The following is a 10,245-nucleotide window of genomic DNA, read 5'->3' as shown; positions in this document are numbered from 1 at the left end:
GGTGATTTATTGACAAGCTGCTTTTTAAAGCTTAGTGACTTTACCGAGTGAGTTAAATATGTGAGTAATGTTTGCTGCATAACGGGAGTCTGTTAAGTCATCCCTTCTCTTGCGCTGTTGGTGTCTATTACTGAAGATACACATATAGAACAAAATGTTATATATATGTTATATATGTATGTGTATATACATATAGATAGATAGATAGATACACACACTTTAGCCAAAAGGCAGCTCTGGTAAAGAACAATACAGCTGATAGATATTGCAGTGCAGAAAGATGTTGAGCTCAGGATGCTGTGTGGTGGTTCCAGCAAGCAGAAAAGACAGAAAAGTTCCCAGTCTGTGACTGACAGTGTTGGCTTTTGAACGCTCTGCCCTGCGGTTCGTTCCTATTTAATTAGGCGCTACCAGCATAGCATAATACTGAGTTATATCCCCAGAACTGCTGGGAAAGCTGAGTGATACCCGTCTTGACTTCAACCTAACTGCATGTGCACTAGTACCTTGCGAGCCTTACGGCTATGCTGAATGCTAAAGCTTTTTCTCAACTTTTCAAGCCATCCGGATTGCCGGGGCTTGCTAACAACGATGTCCGGTTTTGGCTGTTGCAGTGCCTAAAGGCGAGCCGCAGATGTTCAGCCAGGCACCCTATTAGTGCCGAACAAAAGCTGTCCTCTGTCACAAAGCGTTGCAGGAGCCAGCCCTACTTCAGCTGTGCCTGAGGGCTCCCATTTAGGATCATCGTGCCTTTGTTATCTCAAATAAACAGGAGGAACAAAAGGAGGCAAGTGGTGGATGCTCTCCGGTGTCATTTGTTTTCGTCCTTAGCTCGGTACCATCTGGAGTAATTCTACAAGAATTATTTATTAATATTAAAATCTGTCAGGTTTTAATTGCGGTGCCGTTGCTGATGTTTGTGGGAAAACTTCAAATACCCGTCGTGGAAACACTAACATTTTGTGAGGCGTTGCATTCCCCTTCCACATCAGAAAGTGGTGTGAGGAACGATTTGCTACAGTCCATGCAATAAACCCGGGACATTTTGCTCCTCCTGCTGAATGCTGTCACTTGTGAGGTATTTAAAGCATAAGACTTGTCCTTCCTGTCAGCCCGATGTAGTTTTGACTAATTGGAGCTCAAACAGCTTCAAAAGAAGCAGAATTAAAATCTTGACAGAGCCTGGCAAATGGGTGAACCTGGAAACGCTGGAGAATGGTTTTTCATCTGACATTCATGCGTTTGCTTAAGAATTAACTGTTACTTACACTGCACAGCCCTTCCCTGCCTGACAGCTCAGGCTACTGCCGGGCTCCCATCCCTTCCCTTCAGCTCCTAACTTGGCTGGAAACATCCCCAAGGAACTCAGGTTTGACGTTTCCATGCGCTATCTCCCTCCGACTTTCCCTGCCGGGTGCTTTGGGCTGAGCAGGAAGGGAAGCGGCACAAAAGCCTCACCACCGAGGAGGTAGTTGTTGATAAACCGTCAAACACGTAAAATCTAATTACTAATCCAGCCCGAGCTTTAGTGATTTACAAAGCTTTGTTACCAAACGATGCCCTCTGAAACAAACGTGCTCATTAGCCGCGTCGGAAATAGCGTGGAAATAATAGCCCGGTTTTTCTACACTTGTGCTATTTTATGCCACAACAATAACGGTACTTTGCTGGGAGAAATGCTGAGGGCGTGTTGTCTGGACTGGGACTTTGTGTTGTGGTGGCTCAGGTGCTCATAGTGATAAAGCGAAGATGCAGACTGAGTGCGGGTGGGATGTGTTTCCTCCCGTTCCCCTCCAAAGACTCTTCTGACGGTGATGAACACGTTTGGCACCAGGGGAGTCGGGGAGGGAAGGTTGCTTGCTGCTTATCCAGAGCTGTAGTTTATTGCGAGTATTTGCCACCTGTATGTGAATACCCCCATCTCACGTGGATGTATTCTTAACAGCACAAACTCCACTTCAGCATGGGATGAGGAAGGGTAGGGTCATGTTTGTGTCTAGATGCAGGAGGCATTTTTCACTTTGTAGCCTGGAGAAATGCAGACTTAGCTCTAGGTGGGCAAGTGGATGCCTGGTGGGAAAGGAGACATCGGGATGTGAACAGACAAGAGAAAGCAGACTGCCCAAACTGAGAGCTACTTGTAGGGACTTCTGCAGCCCTGTGTTCTCTCTCAGGGCTTGCCGCGCCTGACTGGGATTCACAGCACTTGGCCATGCTGTAGTGTTTGAGAGGCATTTTGCCTCTGCAGCCTTGCATGGGGCATGCTCCTTTTCCACACTCACCATTCCAGCACCATAGCAGTGTTTATGGAAACACCTCTCTCAGTGCTCTCTGGAGCAGGACTTAGTTTGTCCCAGAGGCTCCTGGATGAGCCTGGCTTCACAAGCAGATTCATGTGATTCATTCTGTTACTCCAAAGCTTTCCTGTCACCCCAGTGATGCTCCTGGGTTCGCATCAGACCCTGCTGGTGCTGCCAGAAGAACAGAGAGCATAGCAAGATCTTTCTGTGCTTATCCTTGCTACTTCTTCCCTCCACGCCACTCGGATCGATTCTTAGTTGTGTGGGTATCTTGTGTGTTCTGGCTTGACTGATGCTGCATGGGTTTAACCTTGGTAGAAGCTCTCTGAAGTGGTTTTCTCAAACTAAATCTATATTTTGTAATAGCTTTTTATCATTCTGTAATCACAGTCAGCATGTTTATCTACATAAGCGGGGACCGTGATTACAGTTAATTAAAATGTATAATTAGTTCATTAGATGCCATAATCTGGATTAAGAAAGAGGCTGGATGAATGAGCTTCAGGGTTTTGGTTAACAGCACTGGCTGTGATTTTGTGTCTCTGTGTTGTGAAGGGGAAGAAGGGAATGCTGAGCATACAGCCAGGAAGCGAGTATGGGAAAAATGATGCTGCTGGTTGGCATTTTATTTCTATTTAATGAGTTTATTTTTTATCTCCCTCCTAAAAAAGTCTGTTTTAGTAGCCTATAACTCAAACATCTTGCAAGGCAAGGCAGGCAGCAATACCCACCTGCTACTGGATACACCTTTTTCTTGCTGAGTGAGAAGCTGCTGAGCTGAACAATGACACATTTACATGGAATACTGTCAAGTTAACTGTGCAGAAAAGGTGAAAGCTTCCTTGAGTGCACGGAGTTAATTTTATCAGGCTCTCAACGGGCTCTAATGAGAGCCAGGAGGCCCATATATCTTCACAGGTGGATAACTTCCTGGCAGGACCTCGACTGCAACTAGATTTTATACCTTCTAGAGCCAAAGCCCTGCCAAGGATGTATCCCCAGGGAAGCACTCGATGCAAAAACATTCTGCAAGTGCAACACTTCTCTCCTTGGTTAGAAAGAGCCAGAAATGGAAAATTCTGGACTTCAATGACCCCTCTGGGAGCTCAAGGGCAGAGCAAGAGAGATTTTTCACAGCTATGTTCTGCAGATGCAGCTAGGAGCACCATTATTAGCCTTTGTGGATGCTGCAGAGGCAGAGGTGGGCACAAGGCTGGCCACAAATGGGCAATGCTAGCTGTCTGCCTTAGAGATGCTGCATTTCAAACAGACCCCTGTTAGGGAGCTATTTGTAGAGGAAATCAGCAACAGCACTTGTTTTACTAATGCAGACTGTTGGGATGAAATCCTGGTGGAAACATCCCTGAAACAGAACGGAGGCAGGAGAGCAGGGGCCAGGGTTCAGTAAAAGCATCTGCTGGAACTGCAGACTCTGACAGCTGATTAAGATCTTGCTGACCCTTGCCTCTCCCATGCCCCTTGGGGAGGAGAGGAGCTAATGGGTTGGAAGACTGTGGCAGAAGGCTGAGGGCTCTGCAGGTCAGGCGGATGCTTTGCTGCTGGATTTGTTCAGGCAGCGGAGTTCCCTGCAGGAGGGGAGCATGTGGGCTGCAGAGACTGAGAAGTATCAGCCTGAGCCAGCTGAGTCAGGCTTCCCCTGGCACCCTGCTGTGGGAGCACCTTCAGGCTGCAGGAATGAGCATCTCCTGTGAGGTAAGCGGTCACTGAAAGCACCACCCTTACCTTTCCCTCCTTCACTTTCAGTAGGTCTGATTCACTGTGTACTTGAGCCACTCCTCCTGCTCCTGCAGCTTCATGGGATGGCTTTGTTACAACGGTGCATCGTGCTTTGCACAGCAACAAAACAGAGGAAAGAAAGGAGGAATAGGAAGAGTCATTCATGATGGGATTGCTTTGAAAAGGCTAAAATCTGCTTATTGGTAGGATGGTCTACATTTCTGAGAGCTGGAGAAATGAGTTGTGTTCATTAAAATGCAGTTATTTGGCAAAGGGAACTTTAGCCTGGTGACACTGAACTGCAGCATCACTTGCACTGATGTTTACTCAGTTGCAGCCTACAAATGTGCAGAGCAATTGGCACAGTAGGAGTCACCAACTTGAGAAAGAGAGGGGGAAGAGGTGAACAAAGATCCACTGAGTCTTTGTGCCCCTTATCTGCATTTGGGCACGGAACAAAATCAGCAGCCCATAAAGAAATCTAATGCTGCTACGTCAGAGACTCTCCTCTACATCTCCCATTTTCCCCTAGTCCCAGAGCAAGTTTGTTCCCTTTTTTGATCATTCTTTAAAGCTTGTTCGTGATCTTTCTGCTGGGGATGAACTTCCTGTGGAAAGAAAAGGGTGGAAATTCGCATTGGAGAATCCCTGTGGAAAAATGAACGCAGCAGTAAGGGCTGGCCTCCGAAGGACTATAGAATTAGTAGTTGTATAATTGCACTGAACAAATCTGGCCCAAAAGGAGAGTTTTCAAAGCAGGTTTAACATATGGTGTCAGAGCCCAGGGATACAATTTCCCAGATTACTGCACTCTCAAGTTTGTGAAGGGCATCACTTCCACCGTTAAAGCAACAGCAGAGAAATTGGAGCCGGGATAAGTGATTTAAAGGAATGCTAAATACTCCTTTGCCTCCCCAAACAAAAGAACTTTTGGAAGAAATTAAGCTATTTACAAATCCTGATCAAATTTAGAGATCATTTTGGTTGGAGAAAGGAGAAGATCATGTGTTTAGTGAGTAAGTGAGGGCTCTCTGTATAAGAATAGAAGCACAACGGGCTGTGAAAAGTTGTAGCCAGCAAGGAGAGGCAGAAGATGTTAACAGACTTGAAACCTCGTTGCAATTATGGGTTGTTCACACTGAAGACAATGGGTTCGACCTGGAAAAGAAGGGAGGTAGAGGGAGTGAGTGAATAATAATCTCCCCTAAGCCTCATGTAGCCTGTTTAAGTGTGAGGAAGGCTGGGAGGGTTACAGGTTTTTAATGCATTTAGGACTAGGAGAAGAACGAACTCCACAGAGAGGAAAAGCTGCTTGAAGGAAAAGGCTATGCTGACAGAAGTAGACTCCAGTATAAAGTGCATGTGAGAAGAAAATTAGGACGTTATGAACCACCAGAACTCTAAGGCTGTGCTGCTGCTTGCCAGCCTGGAGTCAGAAATCTAATGATGTAAAGATGATATCTGATAAAGGGGGAAGGGTGTTCTCAGCATTCCCAAATCATGTGAGTATGCCATGCTGGCAGGTTGAAACTGGTTCTGCAGGATCCCAAGAGCCTAAATTACAGCATGCATGGGATATATATGTGTGTGTGTGTCCCGGCAGTCAGTGTGTTTAAGGATGTTTTTAGGATCCAGATAAGTATATATGATTGTTTAGCTGTCCTCTCATGGGATAGTAGCACATGTCCAAATGCACAACCCCATCCTGCTCCCTCATGGCTCTTAGTGCCATCTTATGACAGGGTTTATTAGTTACACACCTGGGTCTCCTCTTCAGTAGCTTTCTGCAAACCTTGCCAAGGCAGGATATGAGGAGTAGTACTTGTGTTTTCTCCTGGTGTATTTCAAGCCAAAGCCTATGAAATTGCTGAAAACCTCAGAGTTGGGTGTTTTCTGGTGGTTTGGGTATGGTTTTGCTGTTGGATTGAACAGGTTCAGCTCCCTGCTGCAAGCGAGGCGATGATGCTGTGCCGCAGCAGGCAAGACCTGGCAGCCCTTTAGCCACTCTTACACATTACATCAGGCAATGACTTCATCTGGGCTGCCAGAGGAGAGCAAGTGGGCACCATATTTAAGAGCACGCATGGCAGGCTGCCTGTCTGCAGCTGCTGGCTGGGACGTGAGGCCAGCCTGGGTCACTGCTTGTCTCTGCCAGGGTTCCTCTGGTCCTCTCTGTGTCATCTGCAGTGGCAAATGGCTGCAGCTTCCAAATGGAAAGTGTTGTGCTGCTGGTGAGGGACTGTAAGAGAGCGTTCCCCTCGTGCCTTGCCGAGGCAAACTGAGCACAGGCTCCTTTAGCTGTGGTCTGAGGGACAGGGTTCCTATTGATGGGCTTTCTACGCTGTGCTGTCATCCTGGTCCCTGTAGTGCTCATCATGCGAGGATCAGCCAAAAGAAGAGTGCTGCAGGGTTTGTTCCATGTCCCAGACGCTGTTCCACATGCTCACTGCCACCCATGGGGTAAGTTCCCTGGGGATGTACTAAGGCTGTGATTTACCGCAGTGTCTATGGGAACAGCTGAGAGAGAAATGCCATCGAGACTCCTGAAGGTCTCTTTCCCTCTTCCCTTCCTGGGATTTAGTAGGTCCTCAGCAACTTGCAAGGGCAAAGAGTTAGCTGGCAAAGTGACAAAATGAGCTGTGTTTGGAACGGAAAATGAACATAATATTAATTGCTCCTTAACAATTGTTCTTCCTTGAGTCATCTCTGAGAAGAAATCCCTGAGGATCATTTTGTGCTGGAACATGATACAGCTGATGAAACCATTTTACCCCTGACATCTTGAAATTCTACATTTCCTAGGTGATTGATGAGAATCCAGAGCCCAGCCTCTTCTGGCTGCCAGGCCTCTGAAGAAGCACAAAGCCATGAGGATCCAACAGCACTGCATCTTACAAGTCACCTGTGAGGAAGGCAGTCATAAACTGAAGGTACAGAAGATGAAGACATCCTGCTCAAGGTTAGCCTTAAGCGTTTCCCATCTCTTCTTATAGTTACAGCATCCGGTGGAGCGAGGACACATTTCTCTCTGCAAGAGATAAAAACAGGCTGCAGAACTTACAGGCTTATTGCATTTCTGTACTGTCAGAGTACTTTTCCAAGCTTTAATTTAGCTCAGTCTCTGGCCTTTTACCTTATAACCAGCGGGATGTCTGATCTGATGTGGGAAGCACAGGGTGTCTGAGGAAATGACAGTCACAAGACCTCTTCCCTAAGATGTGGGAAGCTGGGAGGGTGGTGAAGGCAGGATCCTCACCCTTTCCATTAGAAGTCTTGGTATTTGCTGAGTTGGAGCAAGAGCCTTTGATTTCCTCATCATGCAAGGCATGGCCTCTGCCCATGCCCCAGACCTGGGGAAGGCAGTGCAGTCTCTGCAGAGAATTGCCTCTAAATTGTCTCTGCTTCATGTGGTGCCAGCTGCTTTAAAATAAGTGTTATATCAGGTTATTATGGTGGTTCCTTTATTCAGTTCCTTGTCCAGAGAAACTGGTTTTCCTGAAATTGCCTTCTCAACTCTAATCATTACATAGCAAATTGCCTTGGGAGAGAGGCTGGAACAGAGCAGGGTCCAGCTTCATGCAAATCCATGCTGAGCTGCCCCCAGGATGAGAGCTGCTGGTGTCCTGGGAGCCGCAGGCTGTGGCAGGGATGCTGTTCATTGCTCCTGCTCCTGCAGGACTATTCACTGTCTTTGGGATGATCACTTCAAGAATAGAGGATATGAAAGAAACCATTACCATGAGCAATATGGTGGCAATGTGTCAAGTTTAGAGTAACAACCTTTTACTCCATGGAAGTGTCCAAATGAGATTGTCAGTTTATATGAAATGTGAAAAGACATGTGGGTCCATTAAACAGGGGAAACGCATACAGGGTATCAATTATCTTCCTTCATGTCACTACACCCCACTGCCTGAGGTTCAAAAGAGTCTTAGTGAACAGTTTCTGTTTATGAGGTTTGGCTTATGAGCCTCTTGTGGAACAAGATGCAGGGTAAGAGGGATGGTTGCTCAGCTCTCATCTGGCAGGTGCTATTTCTTACGGTGCCATGAGTGTGATGTTTTGCAAGCCTCAGATGAAACACTGCCGTAAGTGCAACAGCAGGTCTAGGGCAAACTGCTGTACCCTCCTTCCAGAGATATCTAACTGGGAGTAAAAGGGGATCGGGACAGGCAGGTAGTGGTGAAAAAGGCTTAGGAAGCACTTGTGGGGTGGGAGGGTTGGGAGGCTCTTTGGAGGTTATTATTAATTGTATTTTTTTGAGCACAGCGTCACTGCTGGGAAAACACAGTCCCGACATCCAGGGCTGATTATCCATGATGAGATTTGGCAGGCTGCTTCCAGGATTAGGCAGGTTTTCGGCTGTTGCTTTTGGCCATTTCTCTCATTACAGGCTTACAGCGGCTGCCTTATCTTGCACAGAAGCACTTCTATTAGACAGGAGACTAAAGGGAGAAAGAGAGGAAATGAGGTAAGGAAGGAAATAATCCAACGGAGGGCAAAAGGCTCTGGCAGAGCGATGCTCTGAGATGGTGGCCACGTTGCCTGTTCCCTCTCTACAGGCAGGAGCCCTGGAGAGCTCTGGGCACAGCCTGTTTAGGCTAAGGTGGGAGCTCACAGCTTAATGCCACTATTTCTACCAAGCAGATGGAACAGGCAGGAAAACGCTATGAAATCCAGCTCCTGGATTCAATAAATGATCGTTTCTCATCTACTGCCCTCCGCAGCTCCCTGCCCCCAGCTATTGCACAGCTTTCTGCTTTAGCAGACTCTGAGATTGGATGTGCTTTCGTTCTAGATGAAATGAATCCTGCCTTGCTCGATGTTTTCTTGGCTGCTTTTTATTGGGCCTTCTCTTCCCGAGTTCCTCTGGGATAAGTACTGATCTTTTCCAGGCTTCCAGGGTTTTGCATTGGCAGTCTGCAACTTCACACTTCGGCGCTTCATATGTAAGAACTTAAACGCTGGATCCCCCTCGGAGCACAGACCAGGAGCTCGCATATTGTGTTTCAAAAGGCACCTGGTAAGCAGCAGACACTTGAGCTTGGCTGCAGTCTGAGGCACTGAATCCAGCAAATATTGCTGGGAGCTCCCAGCCCTAATTAAAACTGAAATACTGCTCTGCTCGTAGCAGGGCTGCCCAGCTGTGACAGCCTGAATGGGAGCGCTCAGGGACTGCAGGAAGGGGTTTAAAACGTCTCCTTGAGACGAGAGGCAGAACCTGTGTCAGTGAGAGGGACGCTTTAAATCCTGATGAGTGAAACTCATTTTTGTTTGGGTTTTTTTTCCCTCTTAGCACTGCTGGCTACATCCCAAAGGAAGAACTCAGCTTTTGCATGGGGAAGGATGGAGCTGTCAGCACAGGCTAAAATGACAAATTGAAGTAAGCAATATTCAGCAACTGGCTGTTAAAGCTGCTTAGAAAACTCCAGGTATGGGGCATTAGGGCAAAAGCTCACCCAGGGTGAAACCTTACTGGGAGGAGATTGGTTCTTGATTCATTAGTCCTGCACAGAACACAAAAGGGCAGTTTGTGGTGCTACCATTCAACCACAGGCAGCAGTTGCAGTCCATACCCATAGAGGCAAAGAGCTGCAGCATCCAGGCAGCCCCTTTTCCCAGGCACCTCTGTGGTTGGATAACAGATTGCTGTTGGGCAGCAGACTGTGAGACCTGTGTAGCAGGGCACCTGGTGAAAAGTTGCTGGCTTGAAGAGCCAAGCTCTGGGCTTGTTCTGGGTTCGTATCCCAGCTTGGAAATGCCCGGCAGCATCTGAGCTGAGCTGGAGAAGAATGCATGTGGGTCAGGTTTAAATGTGCAATTTTATGTGCCCATAAGTGACCCTTTCTTGTTAATCTCAGCAGAACTGAGTAACTGGAGAGAATTTTTGCTTGTTATTGCACAAGCTCAAAGCAAGTCATTTGACAAACCACGGGCCAGGTCTTCATGCTGTATATAGCCGTGACTTTATCATCTTTGGTGTTACAGCAGCATGAGCTAACATCTGGCTTGTTGCTCTGCAGCTGTGCTCTGCTCGCTATTCTCAGGTGGGAAAGGGAAGTCTATTTCAATGGGAGTAAGTTAAAAAAATGACAAAGGAAATGTCTTATGCTTCACAGTGTCTCTGCTACCTGTCAGGCAGTCATGTAACCCAGGGGCATTTCAGCACTAGTCAGTGTCTGTCATCACTTCTGCTGCTTTTGTACTC

The sequence above is a fragment of the Psittacula echo genome, assembly GCF_963264785.1.
Source record: "Psittacula echo genome assembly, chromosome: 18".
Lineage (NCBI taxonomy): Eukaryota > Metazoa > Chordata > Aves > Psittaciformes > Psittacidae > Psittacula > Psittacula echo.
This window is presented reverse-complemented; position numbering follows the sequence as displayed.